This window comes from Canis lupus, chromosome 1, assembly GCF_003254725.2.
Source record: "Canis lupus dingo isolate Sandy chromosome 1, ASM325472v2, whole genome shotgun sequence".
Taxonomy (NCBI): domain Eukaryota; kingdom Metazoa; phylum Chordata; class Mammalia; order Carnivora; family Canidae; genus Canis; species Canis lupus.
In genome coordinates, this window is record NC_064243.1 from 103,834,830 (window position 1) to 103,852,259 (window position 17,430).

At 43.4% G+C, this 17,430-nt stretch overlaps 1 long non-coding RNA gene across 3 annotated transcripts; it reads left to right on the forward strand.

The window, feature by feature from the left end:
* The first annotated feature begins 8,382 nt into the window (after positions 1 to 8,382).
* On the forward strand, positions 8,383 to 12,984 carry LOC112643877 (uncharacterized). 3 transcript variants are annotated; one of them, XR_007409859.1, is made up of 3 exons: positions 8,383 to 8,520; positions 8,637 to 8,746; positions 12,684 to 12,984. It is a non-coding gene; the product is annotated as an uncharacterized LOC112643877 (long non-coding RNA). The 3 variants fall into 3 exon arrangements; XR_007409862.1 differs by lacking the exon at positions 12,684 to 12,984 and adding an exon at positions 9,485 to 9,717; XR_007409860.1 differs by lacking the exon at positions 12,684 to 12,984 and adding an exon at positions 9,493 to 9,716.
* Positions 12,985 to 17,430: the final 4,446 nt, after the last annotated feature.

Consider the following 17,430-nt stretch of genomic DNA (forward strand, 5'->3'; position numbering starts at 1 on the left):
TTACTGATCTTCTTCAGGTCTAAATTATTGGCAGTGGATGGTGAGGGGTAGTGGATGATGGAAGCATCATAGACAATACTTTAAGATATATCACAGATTAGGGATCCCTGGGTGTCGCAGCGGTTTGGCGCCTGCCTTTGGCCCAGGGCGCGATCTTGGAGACCCGGGATCGAATCCCACGTCGGGCTCCCAGTGCATGGAGCCTGCTTCTCCCTCTGCCTATGTCTCTGCCTCTCTCTCTCTCTCTCTCTCTGTGACTATCATAAATAAATAAAATAAAATAAAAAAATTTAAAAAAAGATATATCACAGATTAGATGTTGGAGATGAAGCCTTGGGGACACTCTAATAGGCAGGATCAGCAAGGCATGTGCTATGATTCCACAAACCACTAGTATCCCAGGTGTATAACTCCAACATCGGTTTGATCCACTACAGATGGATGATCTTCCAGGAATGCTGATCACTCCCTCATTCTATCTTGCCCATGATTAGGGTAGTCACGTCCTCTGGGCTCTGTGCTTGTTGCCAGTGAGTGGGGACACAGGTTAGTAGTCAGAGGTTGTGAGCATCTCTGCCTCAATCTACCCAGTTTTTGGCCACAAATCTCCGTGGTCCTTCACAGCCCTTGCTGCTCCTTTACCCATCCTGTCTGGAGTGGAACTTGGATTTCTATTACTTGTGAAATCCAGTGCAAAGAAGTTGGATAACAGGTTATTCACATTTAACATTATTACAATTGAAATATAATAATCTATTTTGGGTCAGCCTGGGTGGCTCGGCGGTTTAGCACTGCCTTTGGCCCAGGGCATGATCCTGGAGACTGTGGATTGAGTCCTGTGTCGGGCTCCCTGCATGGAGCCTGCTTCTCTCTCTGCCTTGTCTCTGCCTCTTTCTGTTTCCCATGAATAAATAAATAAAATCTTTAAAAAAGAAAAAAAAAGAATCCATTTCATTTTGTACCTGTGACTTTGTGTTCAGCTATACCAAGAATGACAAATACTTCTAAAAAAGATGTATATTTTCTGTTATATACACAATGAATATGTAGGAAGCCCATGTCTGATAAAATGACTGAGACATCATATGGGGTAGCTCTATTTCCCCTTTTTTGTACTTCTATTATCCATTAACAGCCTTGTGCTCATCTTTCATCTCTCATGGCCCAAAACTGGTTGCCCCACCAGTAGGCATCAAATCCTGTTTCATGGGATCCCTGAGTGGCTCAGCGGCTTAGCGCCTTCCTTCAGCCCAGGGTGTGATCCTGGAGTCCCCGGATTGAGTCCCACATCAGGCTCCCTGTGGGAAGCCTGCTTCTGCCTCTGCTTATGTCTCTGCCTCTCTCTCTCTCATTCTGTGTCTCTCATGAATAAATAAAAATAAAATCTTTAAAAAAATCCTGTTCCATTACTAAGGAATAAGAAGAAATATGAGAGAACATAGGGACTTTTTTTTTTAAAGATTTTATTTATTTATTCATGACTGACACACAGAGAGAGGCAGAGACACAGGCAGAGGGAGAAGCAGGCTCCCTGCGGAGAGCTCAATGTGGGACTGGATCCCAGGACCACGGGATCTCGACCTAAGCCAAAGGCAGATGCTCAGCCACTGAGCCACCCAGGTGCCCCTATAGGGGTTTTGACTTAAAGTTATTTCATTTTCATTCATTCGGGGTACTGCACAGACACTTCTCCAGAGCTCAGGGACTGACCAGAGCTCTCTCAGATGGCTCTGTAAGCAACACCATGTGTACAGCAAAAGTGGATACTCAAGAATATCTTTAAAAATAGCCATTTTTACCTGCACTGTGTCACAGCATCTGACACAATGGCCATCGCCATTGGCACTGTAATAAGATGTCATGAAAATCCCTCAATGTGAGAATATGCTTAACCTGGAAGCACAAGAACTTCATTATGAATGCAAATAGAATGCCTCTTTTGAGGTAGGAATGTATACATTTTCAATCCTGTACATACGTTAAGATTTTAGAGAAAAATTATTGTTATTATTATTATTTTAAAATTTAGTTATTCATGAGAGACACAGAGAGACAGAGAGAGGCAGAGACACAGGCAGAGGGAGAAGAAGGCTCCATGCAGAGAGCCTGATGTGGGACTGGATCCTGGGACTCCAAGATCACGCCTTGAGCAGAAGGCAGACGTTTAACCGCTGAGCCACCCAGGAGTCCTGAGAAAAATTATTATTATCTTTTTAAAAGAATTATTTATTTATTCATGAGAGACACAGAGAGAGAGAGAGAGAGAGAGGCAGAGACATAGGCAGAGGGAGAAGCAGGCTCCTTGCAGGAAGCCTGATGTGGGACCTGATCCCAGGATCCTGGGATCTCGCCCTGAGCTGAAGGCAGACGCTCCACCACTGAGCCAACCAGTCATCCCTAGAGATAAATTATTGAGGAGGAACAGTATTCCTTTACCATTCAGAATTATTTTACCTAGTCTAAGTATCAAATTGACAGAGACAGATTACAGGTGAAAAAATTTCCAAAGTCTGGTTACATACATCCAAAGGCCCAATAATGAAAGTGAGACCCATAAAAATTACTAATGTTGATAATATTTATGCTTTTTAGAAAAAAGAGATAACACATCTGTGAGAATTTGACAGTGTCAGAAAAACTCCCGTTTGGGCCTTCAATTAGTAGATAATTCAGAGTGGAATTTAGGTAGTGGTAATAAAGTAGTGAAAAGTAACCAGTCTATTCATGCAACGTCTCAGCTCCTAATTCCCTAAGAATACCTCTTTATCTCTTCGTACAGAAAAGGTATCTATAACATGGGAGACTGATTTTCTAATTTCTCAGGGTCGGAGTATCCTTTTTGCATTGGCTGTTTCCTAAATAGTTTTTATATCAAAAAACCAATATGCCAAGGGGCACATATTAGGGCAGCCTGCCATTGTCCTCTACACAAACTCGGGAAGACAGAACTGGCAATCCACCAGAAGCAGGGAGAGCAGAAGCCAAGAACCCTCACCCTTCACAGCCCCACCCAGATTCTCCCTCTTCTGGAGATTGTCCAGGCTGGCCCCACTCTGGGATCTCCCCTCACTGAACAGGTGGGAGGAGATCAAAATTTTCTTTGGCTGCCTATTCTCAGTCGCAAGTTGAAGGCAGATGCTTAACCAACTGAGCCACCCAGGCACTCCACAATGAATCTTATTTTCCCTGGAATAGGGCTGAACATTGAGCAATAAAGAGTTCCCTAAACTGACTGAAGAATTTAACATATTTATTCAAAGTTCCAAAGCTGGTTTTTCAGATGTATATCAATTGATCCACATGTTTGCAGTAAGGTCTGGCCAAACATTAGATGAAACTAGCCCAATGGGAACATGATGAACAGGATCCAAACACACAGATCCCTAACTTTTCGCAAGATGCTAGAAAATTCACTAGAAGATGTCAACAATCAATTATAACTGTTTTCCCTGTCCAGTGGATCTGAACAAAATTCAGGTTTAGGACGCCTGGGTGGCTCAGTGGTTGAGTGTCTGCCTTTGGCTCAGGGTGTGATTCTGGAGTCCCAGGATCCAGACCCACATCATGTTCCCTACAGGGAGCCTGCTTCTCCCTCTGCCTATATCTCTGCCTCTCTCTGTGTGTGTCTCTCATGAATAAATAAGGAAACTCTTTAAAAGAAAAAAAAAAGATGTATTTTGCCAACCAGCTGCATGGTCCTCTTAGTAGATTCCACCCTAGAGACTACAGAGAAAATCTGTTGCCTCATGAAACCTTGATATTTTTTTTTTGAAACCTTGATTTTTTAAAGATTTTATTTCTTTATTCACAAGACACACACACACACACACACAGGCAGAGAGGCCCTTTTCTTGAGCACTTGTGCCAAACCGTCAATGAAATTGCTTTCCTTAACCAATGCTATATGAAGGTGCTGTCTTCATAGCAGTAGAAATGGATTTACTGCGTCTCTAATACTCCTATCCCAGCATAATTGTAACACCCTTGTTGAAACCCCTCCTTATTTATACATAAGTGTATCACACATCATGAAATATGTATCTTTGATTTGGATATGTGACCTACTGGGTGGTTCTGGGACATGAGACTGTTGCACCATCATGATTGTACGTTTTTATTCCTCAGCCATTAGAAACGACAAATACCCACCATTTGCTTCGACGTGGATGGAACTGGAGGGTATTATGCTGAGTGAAGTAAGTCAATCGGAGAAGGACAAACAGTGTATGTTCTCATTCATTTGGGGAATATAAATAGTGAAAGGGAATATAAGGGAAGGGAGAAGAAACGTGTGGGAAATATCAGAAAGGGAGACAGAACATAAAGACTCCTAACTCTGGGAAACGAACTAGGGGTGGTGGAAGGAGAGGAGGGCGGGGGGTGGGGGTGAATGGGTGACGGGCACTGAGGGCGGCACTTGACCGGATGAGCACTGGGTGTTATTCTGTATGTTGGTAAATTGAACACCGATAAAAAATAAATTTATTATAAAAAATGATTGTTTTTTTTTTTTTTAAGATTTTATTTATTCATAAGTGACAGAGAGAGAGAGAGGCAGAGACACAGGCAGAGGGAGAAGCAGGCTCCACGCAGGGACTCGATCCCGGAGCTCCAGGATCATGCCCTGAGCCACTCAGAGATCCATGACTGTACGTTCTTACAGCGAGTGCACAACTGTTGAATAGCCCTTGCAAACTGATTTTTTTTTTTTAAGATTTCTTATTTATTTATTTATGATAGACAGAGAGAGAGAGAGAGGCAGAGATACAGGCAGAGGGAGAAGCAGGCTCCATGCCGGGAGCCTGACGCGGGACTGGATCCCCGGACTCCAGCATCGCGCCCTGGGCCAAAGGCAGGCGCCAAACCGCTGCGCCACCCAGGGATCCCCGAAAACTGATTTAAAAAAAACACACAAGACACACAAAACCGCATAACGTTCTACCAACTGTTTCCACTGTTAAAATAATTAAGCTGGGAAACCACAGACTCAGGCGGCTTTAATGTCTTGGTAGCCTCTGTACGCAAACCACAACTTCACAGCCAATTCACTGGAATGGAAGAAAATGAACAAGACAATTGCAGTCAACGAGGGCTTCCAAAAATAAGGCAACAGCTCACGGTATATCAATCAAACATTGCCCTTGCTTACCTCCCAGAATCTCTCTATAAAAACCTCATCGCTACCTCTTCCAGGGGGAGCATGACTAATCATTTGGACAAACCTACTGGTCAAAATTACTATGGAAAATTTGAACGTACATCACTTCATCGCTAAAGATCAACAGTACCACCTTTCATTTTGACCACTCAAGCGGCCTAAACGTCTTGCTCACGTGGCAGCGGGCACGAAACTCCGGGCGGCTGGTTTCCCCGCCCCACAGGCCCAATCTTGCACACGCGCACAACACGCCAAAGCAATTCTGCCCTCACTTCGCCAGAACCCTTGGTAATGGCTCCCCACAGCGCCTGCGCAGAGAGAGTGGCCCGCCAAGTGCTGCGCCTGCGCACGGAGGGCTTGTGGCACAGACCGCGCCCCACTCTGGGCCTAAATCTGCGGTCCTGTACCCCTCCGTCAGCGGTGGCACCTCAACCAAGCCCACACGCCTGAGGTCACAGTGCGGGCAAGCTGGGACCAGAGTCTGTGGACGGACCAGTCCTCCAGCCTGGGTGGCTCGGTGGTTGAGCGTCTGCCTTCAGCCCAGGGCGTGACCCCGGCGTCCCGGGATCGCATCCCGCGGCGGGCTCCCTGCATGGAGCCTGCTTCTCCCTCTGCCTGGGTCTCTGCCTCTCTCTGTCTGTCATGAATAAATGAAATCTAGAAAAAACAACAACAGACCAGTCCTTGTGACCAGCGTTGGTATTACACACAGAGTCAGTCTCTTGTGAGGGAAACAAATTATCCAACCAAAAGTCCCGACTGCCCTGAGGAAGAGCTTGGACCAGCCCAGTTTGAGCTTAAGCCAACCTCACACCTAAGCAGATCAACAAGTAACCTGGAGTGATCTACAGTTACCTTTACCTCAGTAGGATATCGAAATCTCCATTCAAGGAGGAGCACAAACCTCGTTGATCTACCAAGTGGGTATAGAAGTGTTTTCTTGAGGCACTTGTGCCATATTATGCCCAGCTCTACATAAAATGACAAGGCTCTGCTTGCTAAGTATCCACCCTCATCCCAAATAAAAGGAAGTCATTCCCCCTAGCTCTGTGAGTCTCTACTTTGGAATTTATTCTGTGATCTCCTTATTTGCTGTAGATCAAGTTTCCTTTGTAGGACAACCACACCTGGTGTAGTTTGTATCCATGACTCAAGGAGCAGTGAACTCATCGTATTTCAATTACAGTACAACTGGTTCTGACTTAGGAGAGTTTCTAAGATAATTTTTGACACAGTAATATGTTCTAATGTATTTTATGATCTTAAGAGAATGGCATATGATCCACAAAACCAGTATAAATACTAAGTGTTTATCCAAAATAACTTGTCCAATGAAGGCATCAATACAGGCATACACAGTTTGTGGAGTAGTGAGTTAAAAAAAGAAAAATCACACAGTATAAATCGTGTCCATTTCTTAGGTGGAAGGTTTTACTGTGTTACATATGTACTTATCAAATTCTAATGTGAATTAGAATTTCAATACAGGGGATCCCTGGGTGGCTCAGCAGTTTTGCGCCTGCCTTCGGCCCAGGCCGTGATCCTGGAGTCCCAGAATCGAGTCCCCATCGGGCTCCCTGCATGGAACCTGCTTCTCCCTCTGCCTGGGTCTCTGCCTCTCTCTCACTCTGTGTCTCTCATGAATAAATAAATAAAATCTTTATAAAAAAAAAAAAAGAATTTCAATACAGCACATTAGAGAGGTCTTGTGAAAAAGGAGATTTTGTTCAGGAGTACTAGGGCGGGATAGTGGTCTGCATTTCTAACGCAGCAGCCTACAGACCAAGGAATGCATTTTTGGTAAGAAAGAGGAAGAAGCTAAGGCAAGAATTCTTGGCAGACTTGGAAGTGAAATGGTTGGCATTTTCTTAATTGGTTTTTATATGTTGGAGACAGAGAGAGAGAGAGAGAGAGAGAGAGAGAGAACAAGAGGGGTTGGTTTGCAAGAGAGAGGAATAAGCAGACTGCCCCCAGAGCAGGGAGCCCAACACAGGGCTCTAGCCCAGGGACCCAAGCTGAAAGCAGACACTTAACTGACTGAGCCACTCAGGTGCTCCCTGAGGAGTTTTATACCATTTACAAATTCTGCTGGAATAGCAAGAAAGCCAACAATTCTTTCTCAGCAATTCCTGCTTACTAGAGAGCATCTAAAATTTGTTCATAAATTAACAGAAGAGGAATAATAATATTCTCAGAAAACAAACATTAGGGATCCCTGGGTGGCGCAGCGGTTTGGCGCCTGCCTTTGGCCCAGGGCGTGATCCTGGAGACCCGGGATCGAATCCCACATCGGGCTCCCGGTGCATGGAGCCTGCTTCTCCCTCTGCCTGTGTCTCTGCCTCTCTGTCTCTCTCTGTGTGACTATCATGAATAAATAAATAAAATCTTTAAAAAAAATAAAGTCTTTAGAAAACAAACATTATTCTTCTATTTTTATGGGAATAATTTATCAAACATCCAGTAACGTGGAAGGGATCAGATTTTCACCCAGGGTTTTTGTTTTTGTTTTTAATGAAAAGAAAGAAACTACAAGCAAGAGAAATTCAAATAAATAAGTTTCCATTTGAAATATGGTTTCTGCATATCGCTCACAACATCTAAGAGGGAAAATATGAACATTACGGGGAGGAATCTGGCAGAGAGCACCAAGCCAATAAAGATTTTATTTATTCATGAGAGACAGAGAGAGAGAGAGAGAGAGAGAGGCAGAGACACAGGCAGAGAGAGAAGTAGGCTCCATGCAGGGGGCCCGACATGGGACTCCACCATCATGCCCTGGGCCAAAGGCAGTGCTAACTTTTTTTTTTTTTAATTTTTATTTATTTATGATAGGCACAGAGAGAGAGAGAGAGAGAGGCAGAGACACAGGCAGAGGGAGAAGCAGGCTCCATGCACCGGGAGCCAGACTGTGGGATTCAATCCCGGGTCTCCAGGATCGCGCCCTGGGCCAAAGGCAGGTGCCAAACCGCTGCGCCACCCAGGGATCCCCCAAAGGCAGTGCTAAACCGCTGAGCCACCAGGGCTGCCCCCCAAGCCAATAAAAGAAGCTCACATCACTGTATGGACAGAAATTCCTATCAGTGCCTAAGACTCCCCACAGGACACACCATCACTGGTGTTTTCTTGTGGTCAGAAAACAATAATTCAGAATAGAAATCTAATTATGAAAACAGTGGATTTATACCCAGTTCCATCATATGTAGTTTCCATAGAAGCTGTTTCTAGGCAGCAGGCTTAACAAAGGAATGTAGAAAGGGCCCCCAGTGACACCCCCTCACCCGCCGGCTGAACACAGGCCCATCAGGGGACACATTTCAAAATATCCATATGCCCTCACTAACCAATGGGCTACCGACAAGCAGGTACAGTGACCAAACCAGGGAAAATATGCTAAGATTCCTTACCTCCTCACCTGCCCCCTTTAAACAGAGCCTCTACTCACTGCCTCCCCTCTGCTGTCCTGCCTGCTCTCTTACAGTGGATTCAACAAACTTCTAGATCATTTGACCGCAGGTGAATTCTTTTCAACTGCCACTTGACTAGCTTCAAACCAATCATCATCCCATAGGTGGGGCCCTCATCTGACTGGTAAAGACAACACATTTTGACAGTTTCTGTGTCCTGTATTAGCTGGTATAATTTTTTATTTTTATTTTAAAAATTTTTAAAGACTTCCATTACCGAGAGAGGAATGGAAGAGCAGAAGGGGAGGGAGAGAGTGATTTTTTAAAATTTTATTTATTCATGAGAGACACAGAGAGAGGCAGAGACACAGAGGGAGAAGCAGCCCCCTGCAGGGAGCCCAATGTGGGATTCGATCCTGGGACTCTAGGATCACGCCCTGGGCCAAAGGCAGATGCTCAACTGCTGAGCCACCCAGGCATCCTGAGAGAGTGATTTTCAAGCAGACTGTTGAGCTAAGAGCGAAAAGCAAGGTTCTACTCTAGGACCCTGAGATCATGACCTGATCAGAAATCAATAGGCCAACGATTTACAAACTGAGCCACCCAGGTACCCATCTGGTATTTTAATAGAGTATCTTTTCTTATTCTAAAGAGCAAGAGTGGGATCCCTGGGTGGCGCAGCGGTTTGGTGCCTGCCTTTGGCCCAGGGCCCAATCTTGGAGACCCGGGATCGAATCCCACGTCGGGCTCCCGGTGCATGGAGCCTGCTTCTCCCTCTGCCTGTGTCTCTGCCTCTCTCTCTGTGACTGTCATAATAATAAAAATAAAGGGCAAGAGTCATTCCCCCAATTTTTTGAGAATTTTCAGAATTATTCTAGACTTCATATCCATCATGTTTAGTTGTGCATTTCTTACTCCTGAGCTACACAGAGCTGATAAAGCATCCAGATGGAACCTAAATGAGAAATGGTTTCCTTCACTGGTGTCCCAGAACAGACTTCATCAGCATTAGGAATGTTGGACTCGGATCCCTGGGTGGCTCAGCAGTTTGGTGCCTGCCTTTGGCCCAGGGCCTGATCCTGGAGTTCCAGGATCGAATCCCACATGGGGCTCCCTGCATGGAGCCTGCTTCTCCCTCTGCCTGTGTCTCTCATTAATAAATAAATCTTAAAAAAAAAAAAAAAGGAGTGTTGGACTAGTGCCTTCTTCCCTCTGGATCCATCACCATGGGAATATTTCAATACATTCAGGACTTTATTTCAAAATGACCACTGTTGATGACCTCCTAGAAGGCAGGTTAGAGAAAAGGGAGAGAAGGCTCAGGGATATAAGGGAGAAGGGTTCCAAAGACCTATCCTTTACTATCATTTCTGAAAAGGTGTTAAAATTAGGTGAAAACATGAGGCAGAACTTCAGAGCTAGAGGAATCAACATTTGCAATTTCTAAATGCAAGGAATTTCAAGAGAAAAAGATGACATGGCCTCTCCTGGGACAGGAGGCTTACCTGAGAACTGGCCGTTTCTTTTACCTTGTCCTTTAGATTTTTACTAGAAATGCAGAAAAGTCCCAACTTTTTAGTCCTTTGTGTCAAGAGTTATTCAGAAAACTATGAGTTCCTACTTGGAAACCAATCCTGGACTTTTCCTTCTCTGCTTCAGGGGGTCTCCCCCCTCACAGATGCCCACACATTCACCTACACCTTAGGAACCATGTGCTGCATGGACCTGACCCTCCCAGACTTACGTAGCAGAGACCCAGTTACTTCCACTGGAAGGAAAGCCTGTTCTCAATTCTCAAAATAACCAGATGCCCTCAAGTTATTCCCTGGCCTCACTTAGAATCACCTGGAGCTCTTAATTAAAAACATGCTTTTTCCACCCACACCAATTGACAGATTCTGAGGAGGAGGGCACCTGTGAGGATCCTTTTTGGTATTCCACATATGATCCTGTTGCTAGAATTTGGGAAGGTGACCAGGCAAAGCACAGTCACCATGGCTATGGTTGTTAATCATGTGAGGAACACAGGCAGAAGAAAAATTATTAAATGTATTTACTACCTACAACCCACTGACAAGTCTTTGAAACAGAGTGAGATTTCTCTAGGGACTCAACTTGCCAGGATGTTAATACTTTGCTAAGGTAAAAGATAACCTTAGCCTGACCCCCAGGATCCTGTCAATGTATTTGAACATAGAAAAAATCCTATAGAAATGTCCTTTATCTATAAACGCCCCAAGATACGCATTGGCAAATATCCTCCAAGCATATGGCCTACTGATATACACCTGAAGGGTCTTATGACTAAGGTTTAATAGAGGGTAATAAATGACATTTTCCCCACAATAGTCAGCCCCCTCAAAGTCCTCAAAGTCTTGGAAACCTTGCTTCCAAAATACCTCAGAGACTTGCACTATCCCTAACCCACTCCCAACTTGAAAGTATTATATTGATGGGCCATCCTCATGACCCCAGTACAGCTCTTTTTGCCTATGGGTCCTGACCTGCGCTGCAATAAGACTACCATTTTGGACAATTAACATCTCATTAATTCTTTCATGGTTGTTGGTTCCAGACTTCACCCCACCAAACCTCATCTCTATTCTAAAACTACATCACTCCTATCACAAATATATGAGAATTCTAATTCCTCCACATTCTCACTAAAATTTGGTATTATCCTTTTTTCTTTATTTTAACCGTTCTAGAAAAAATTGACTGGTTGCTCACTGCAAACTAACTGGTCTTACTACAATTGTCCTGGTGACTGAAATGGAACCAACTTATAAGCACCAAGTTTAACAAAAATCAAAATGGCTGCATTAATGCCTCAGTGAGGCTGCATTTGAAACTAAATAGCCTTTTCCCTCTCCCCTGCAAACCTCAACCCCTACATTCTCAGCCTTTAGTTTAAGGAACTTGGTTCCACACTGACAACATGAGAAACAGGGCTGGCAGCACAGTCACACAATTCCTGTGGAAACCTGCTAACTCCTATATTTCCCCCACAAAAACCCAGCCCTTACCTTGCAGTTTTGAAGGCCTTGACCTGCTGCAGCCTCCTCTGTTGGCAAAGCAATAAAGCTAGCTCTTTATCCCCAACTCTGTCTTCAGGTTATATTTTGGGTCTGAAGCACAGAGATCTTTTGTCGACAACAGAATGAATGTTAGGAGAGGAAAACTTGTTTTTCTTCCTCCATTCTTGATTCTTTGGCCTAATAATTAAACTGATATAAGACAGATTCATTCACAAGAGAGAAAAAAATTTATTTTTATTTTTTTTATTTTTTATTTTTTTCAAAAGAGAAAAATTAATTTAATTATGGGAACCTCAGAGACATGAGGCTAAAAGACAGGCAGTTGACGCTTACATGCCGATGTGGCTTCATGCAGGAGCCCAATGTGGGACTCGATCCCAGGATTCTTGGATCAAGCTCTGGGCAGAAGGCAGGGGCTAAACTGCTGAGCCATCCAGGGATCCCCTGTGATGCTGTGATGTAGTTTTCAATGTCAATCAGGTTGGGAGTCAATGGCCGAGAAAGAATTCTTGAGATGTCTTTGGTGCAGAAAGGTGGTTTTATTAATGCACAGGGACAGGATTCATAGGCATAGAAGCTGCACTGAGGTCATGAGGAATGGTCAATTATATACTTTCAAGTTGGGAGGAGGTTACAGATAGGGTAAGACTCTAAGGAATTTTATAAGCAAGGTTTCCAGGATCCTGATAGGGTTTGGGAAAAGGTCATTTATTACTGTGTAATAAAACCTGGGTTATGAGAACCTTTAGATGTATACTGGTGGGAAATATGTTTGGGGATGATTGCCAACAAGTATCTTGGGGGGGGGGGGCAGGGTAGAGATAAAGGAAGTTTCCAAATGAATTTTTATTTTTATGTGTTAAAGTAGACTTACAGGATCCTAGTGGTTGGAATAAAATTGCCTTTTGCACTTAGCAAAGCATTAACATCGAGACAGTTGAGTTCCTAGAGGAATATCACTCTGCCTATTTCAAGGACTTGTTGATGAGCTATAGATAGTAAGGAAATTTAATAATTTTTCATCTGCCTTTCTTCACATATCAGTCTGGTCTGTTCCCTTATCTCTTGTTTGCTCTGCCTTAGACTCGTTGTCTGCCAGGAATACCTTCAGAACCCAGTCAAGAGCCTCCTTTCTCTCCCTGCCTATACTTTACCCCTTTCCTTACTCACAACCTCCCTCTGGGGCACCCATACAGAACTTCCAAGCACCTCCATAACACCTGTAGGTGGCACCATTGGGTCCGCTGGCAATCAAGAAGTGTTACAGGCTACCATGCTTCCATTTTACTGCCCTCAAGTCCTTTAAAAATCCATGGACCAGGCAGAAACTTTAGAGTTTGTTTTTGGACATGAGTCTGTCTTCTCAAGCGGCTGGCCTCCTGAGTAAAGCTAATATTTAATTACAATAAAAATCTGTACCATATGTATTGGTTTTTTGAGTGACTGGCAGCTGAATTTGGGTTTTGGGGTACAAAATTGTGGGATCATCGACCACAATGGTAAGAAAGAATTCTGGAGATATTTCATGGTTCAACTTATTAAGTTTATTCAAGTAGCAGAGGGACAAGATTCATGCTCAGAAGAGCTACACTTTTATTTTTTTAATTTTATTTCTCAGGATTTTATGTATTTGAAAGAGTGGGGGGAAGGGGCAGAAGGAGAGGGAGAGGGAGAAGCAGGCTTTCCTCTGAGCAAGGAGCCTCATACAGGGCTCCATCCCAGGACCCTGAGACAAGAACCCAGTCTAAGTCGGGCACTAAAGTGAGTAAGCCACCCAGGCACCCCAAAAGATCTATTTTTAATGTTTGAAGCTGGTGGTTATGCACTTAGTACTCAAGGGGGTGGGTCGTTCAGGGAGTATTAGATCATAAATATTTCCTCAAATCTTTTTTTTCCCCCAAAGATTTATTTATATTAGATAGAAAGATAGAGAGTGCAGGTAGGGGTTTAGGCAGAGGGAGAGAGAATCATTTTTTTTTTAAATGAGAATTTTAAAAAAAAACTTATGATAGACATAGAGAGGAAGAGAGAGGCAGAGACACAGGCAGAGGGATAAGCAGGCTCCATGCCAGGACCCCGACACGGGACTTGATCCCAGGACTCCAGGATCGCACCCTGGGCCAAAGGCAGGCGCTAAACTGCTGAGCCACCCAGGGATCCCTAGGGAGAGAGAATCTTAAGCAGACTCTGCACTGAGCTGGTAGCCTGATGTAAGGCTTGATTTTCATGATCCTGAGATCATGACCTGAGCCTAAATTATGAGTCAGTCGCTTAACCAACTGAGACACCCAGGCACCCCTCCTCAAAGTTCTACACCTAAAACTAATTTTTTTTTTTTTAAGATTCTACCCATTCATTCATGAGAGACAGAGAGAGAGAGAGAGAGAGAGAGAGGCAGAAACATAAACAGAGAGAGAAGCAGGCTCCATGCAGGGAGCCTGATGTGGGACTTGATTCCAGGTCTCCAGGATCACGCCCTGGACTGAATGCAGATGCTCAGCCACTGAGCCTGAAACTACTTTTGAAAAATGTCTATGGTGCTTAAAAAAAAAAAAAAAAAGAAAAAAAAGAAAAATGTCTATGGTGCTTATCAGTCAGCTCAATATTAACTATTTATGAGAGGTGAAGGAAGTCATGAGACTCTTTAAAGATATAGCAGCCAGCACTTATTGGATCCTTATCAAAACTATGCAGGCTACAGGTCAGCTTTCTGAACTAAAAATAAACATTTTCTGTTTCTATCTCTCATCATTTCAGGATTAACCAATTGTCTCTTAATTTTTTTTTGTAATTTCAAGTTTTTATCTAAATTCCAGTTAGTTAACATATAATGTAGTATTAGTTTCAAAAGTAGAATTTAGTGATTCATCACTTACATACAACACCCACTGTTGGTCACCACAAGTGACCTCCTTCATACCCATCACCCATTTCATCCAGCCCCTACCCATTCCCCTCCAACAATCTTGAGTTTGTTTTCTACAGTTAACACTCTCTTTTGTGGTTTATCTAGATGTCTTGTTTTTTTCCTTATGTTCATCTGTTTCATTTCTTAAATTCCACATGTGAGTGAACTCATAAAGTATTTGTCTTTATTTGACTGAATTCACTTTGCATAATATACTACCTCCATTCACAGCATTGCAAATGGCAAAATTTCATTATTTTTTATACCCAAGTAATATTCCATTATATATATCAGTCCTTAAATTTTTAAAGTTGTTTAAGGATGAAGGACTCATCTTCTATACCTTCTTCATGGTGATAGGTGTTGTACAGATGTCCCTACCTATGGACAATATTGGTCACTATCTGCCTCTACGTGTAACCATTATAGAAGGCCATTGTTTATAGAGTCCAGAGGGGATATTGTAGTGAATTTGTTTTGAGTAGTAAGCACCATCTGTTCACAGCAGGAAGCAGTCAGGAACTGCTTGCATATATCTGAACAACAGAAGGAAATAAAGCAAAGTAGAGAACAAATTACAACTATTATTATAATGAACAATCAGAAGAACAATGAGAAGACCCTTTCCAGTGATCATAGTCTACCTTTCCATCAGAAATTTAATCAATCAGTAAGTGACAACATAGAGGTAAATCCAGAAACAGATGCTTAATGAGAGAGAACAAACTGATGGCTACCAGTGGGAAGGTGGGTGGATGGAAGGGTTAAATAGGGGTTGGGAATTAAGGACTGCACTTGGGATCCCTGGGTGGCGCAGCGGTTTGGCGCCTGCTTTTGGCCCAGGGTGCGATCCTGGAGACCCGGGATTGAATCCCACGTCGGGCTCCCAGTGCATGAAGCCTGCTTCTCCCTCTGCCTGTGTCTCTGCCTCTCTCTCTCTCTCTGTGTGACTATCATAAAAAATAAAATAAAAAAAAAAAATTTAAGGACTGCACTTGTCCTGATGAGCTCTGGGTGACATATGGAGTTTGTGGAATCACTATATTGTACACCTGAAACTAAGAAAACACTTTATGAACTAATTGGAATGAAAATAAAATATTAAAAAGTTAGAGTGCCTGGGTGGCTGAGTTTGTTAAGCGTCTGACTATTTGGGCTGACTCATAATCTCTTAAGGTGGAACCCCTCCCTGGTCAGGCTCCTGGCCCAGTGAGGAGTCTGGTGAAGATTCTCTCCTCTCCCTTTGCTGCTATCTTCCCCCCACCCCCACACACATGCCCTCCTGCTGCCTATTAAAAATATTTTTTAAAGCAATTTTTTTATTTTTTAAAAGGTTTCATTTGTTTATTTGAGAAAGAGAGAGAGAGAGAGAGAGAGAGCACAAGCTGGGGGAGGGGCAGAGGAAATAGCAGACACCCGGCTGAGAGGGGAGCATGACTTGGTGCTCTATCCCTTAGATCATGACCCAGTCAAAGGCAGATGCCTAACCAATTGAACCACCCAGGTGCCCCCCAACTGTTCTATTTTAAAGGTACAAAATAAAATTTAGAATTAAACTGACATGAACCAAAAGTAAATAAATTAATTAAAAGATTAGTTTAAGGGACGCCTGGGTGGCTCAGTGGTTGAGCCACCTTTATTTATTTTTTTATTTTTTAATTTTTATTTATTTATGATAGTCACACAGAGAGAGAGAGAGGCAGAGACACAGGCAGAGGGAGAAGCAGGCTCCATGCACTGGGAGCCCAACGTGGGATTCGATCCTGGGTCTCCAGGATCGTGCCCTGGGCCAAAGGCAGGCGCTAAACCGCTGCGCCACCCAGGGATCCCAAGCCACCTTTAATTTAGGGTGTGATCCCAGAGTCCTGGGATTGAGTCCCATGTTGGGCTCCCAGGAAGGAGCCTGCTTCTCCCTCTGCTTGCGTCTCTGCCTCTTTCTGTGTGTCTCTCATGAATAAATAAAAAAACAAAATTAAAAAAAAAAAGGTTAATTTAAAACTGAGTTAAGGACATGTGGGTCTAGGTAGGGAGAGACAGGTAGTGGGCTATAGGATCAGGCTCACAAAAATTCCAAAAATGCAGAGGTAAAAGGAAACTAGAGATAAGGAAAGAAACCAGACCATCCTATCCTAGGTGTCAGAGGTGGGGTCTTGTGATAACAGCTACTTGTGACCAACAAAGAATTACTGGTCTAAAAAAGTAAACCATTGAAGGAGTTATCACTAGTCCTTACTCAATGATGATATCAATAGAGATGTTAAAAAGGATTTAGGTTCCCTGGTTGGTTTTCAATAAAAGAAAGCCTGCAAGCCACAGCAACTCTGTTGGGAAACCTCTCACTCCTGAGAGCTTTTTCTGTATCCTCGCTTAATGCTTAATAAACTTTATCACTTTACTCACTCTCCTTTGTCTACAAGATTCATTCTTCAACTCCAAGAGACAACCTAGCTCTCCTGCTTCAAAATGACTGTGCAGATCAAAAACTTAGCTTTAAGAAGACTATGAAGGAAAAAGTGAAATGACTCGAGTATGGTGCTGGCTGGATGACTTCTCTTGGTAAATAATTTTACATGTAATGACACCAGAGAAATTTCTTATTACTTGGTTGGAGTTTCATCATAAATTCATCTTTGTAAGAGTGAATCCTCTTCTGGTTATAATAGTTTACAGAATGTGAGAGGCTTTGTGGTTCTGTTTCTATACCTGTGTTGTTTTGGCTAGCAATGGGAAACGGTGTGTTGTTTTGTTTTGTTTTGTTTTAAAGATTTTATTTATTTATCCATGACAGAGAGAGAGAGAGAGAGAGAGAGAGCAGAGGGAGAAGCAGGCTCCATGCAGGGAGCCAGAAGTGGGACTTGATCCTGGAACTCCAGGATCAGGCCCTGGGCTGTAGGCAGACTGCTTAACTGCTGAGCCACCCAG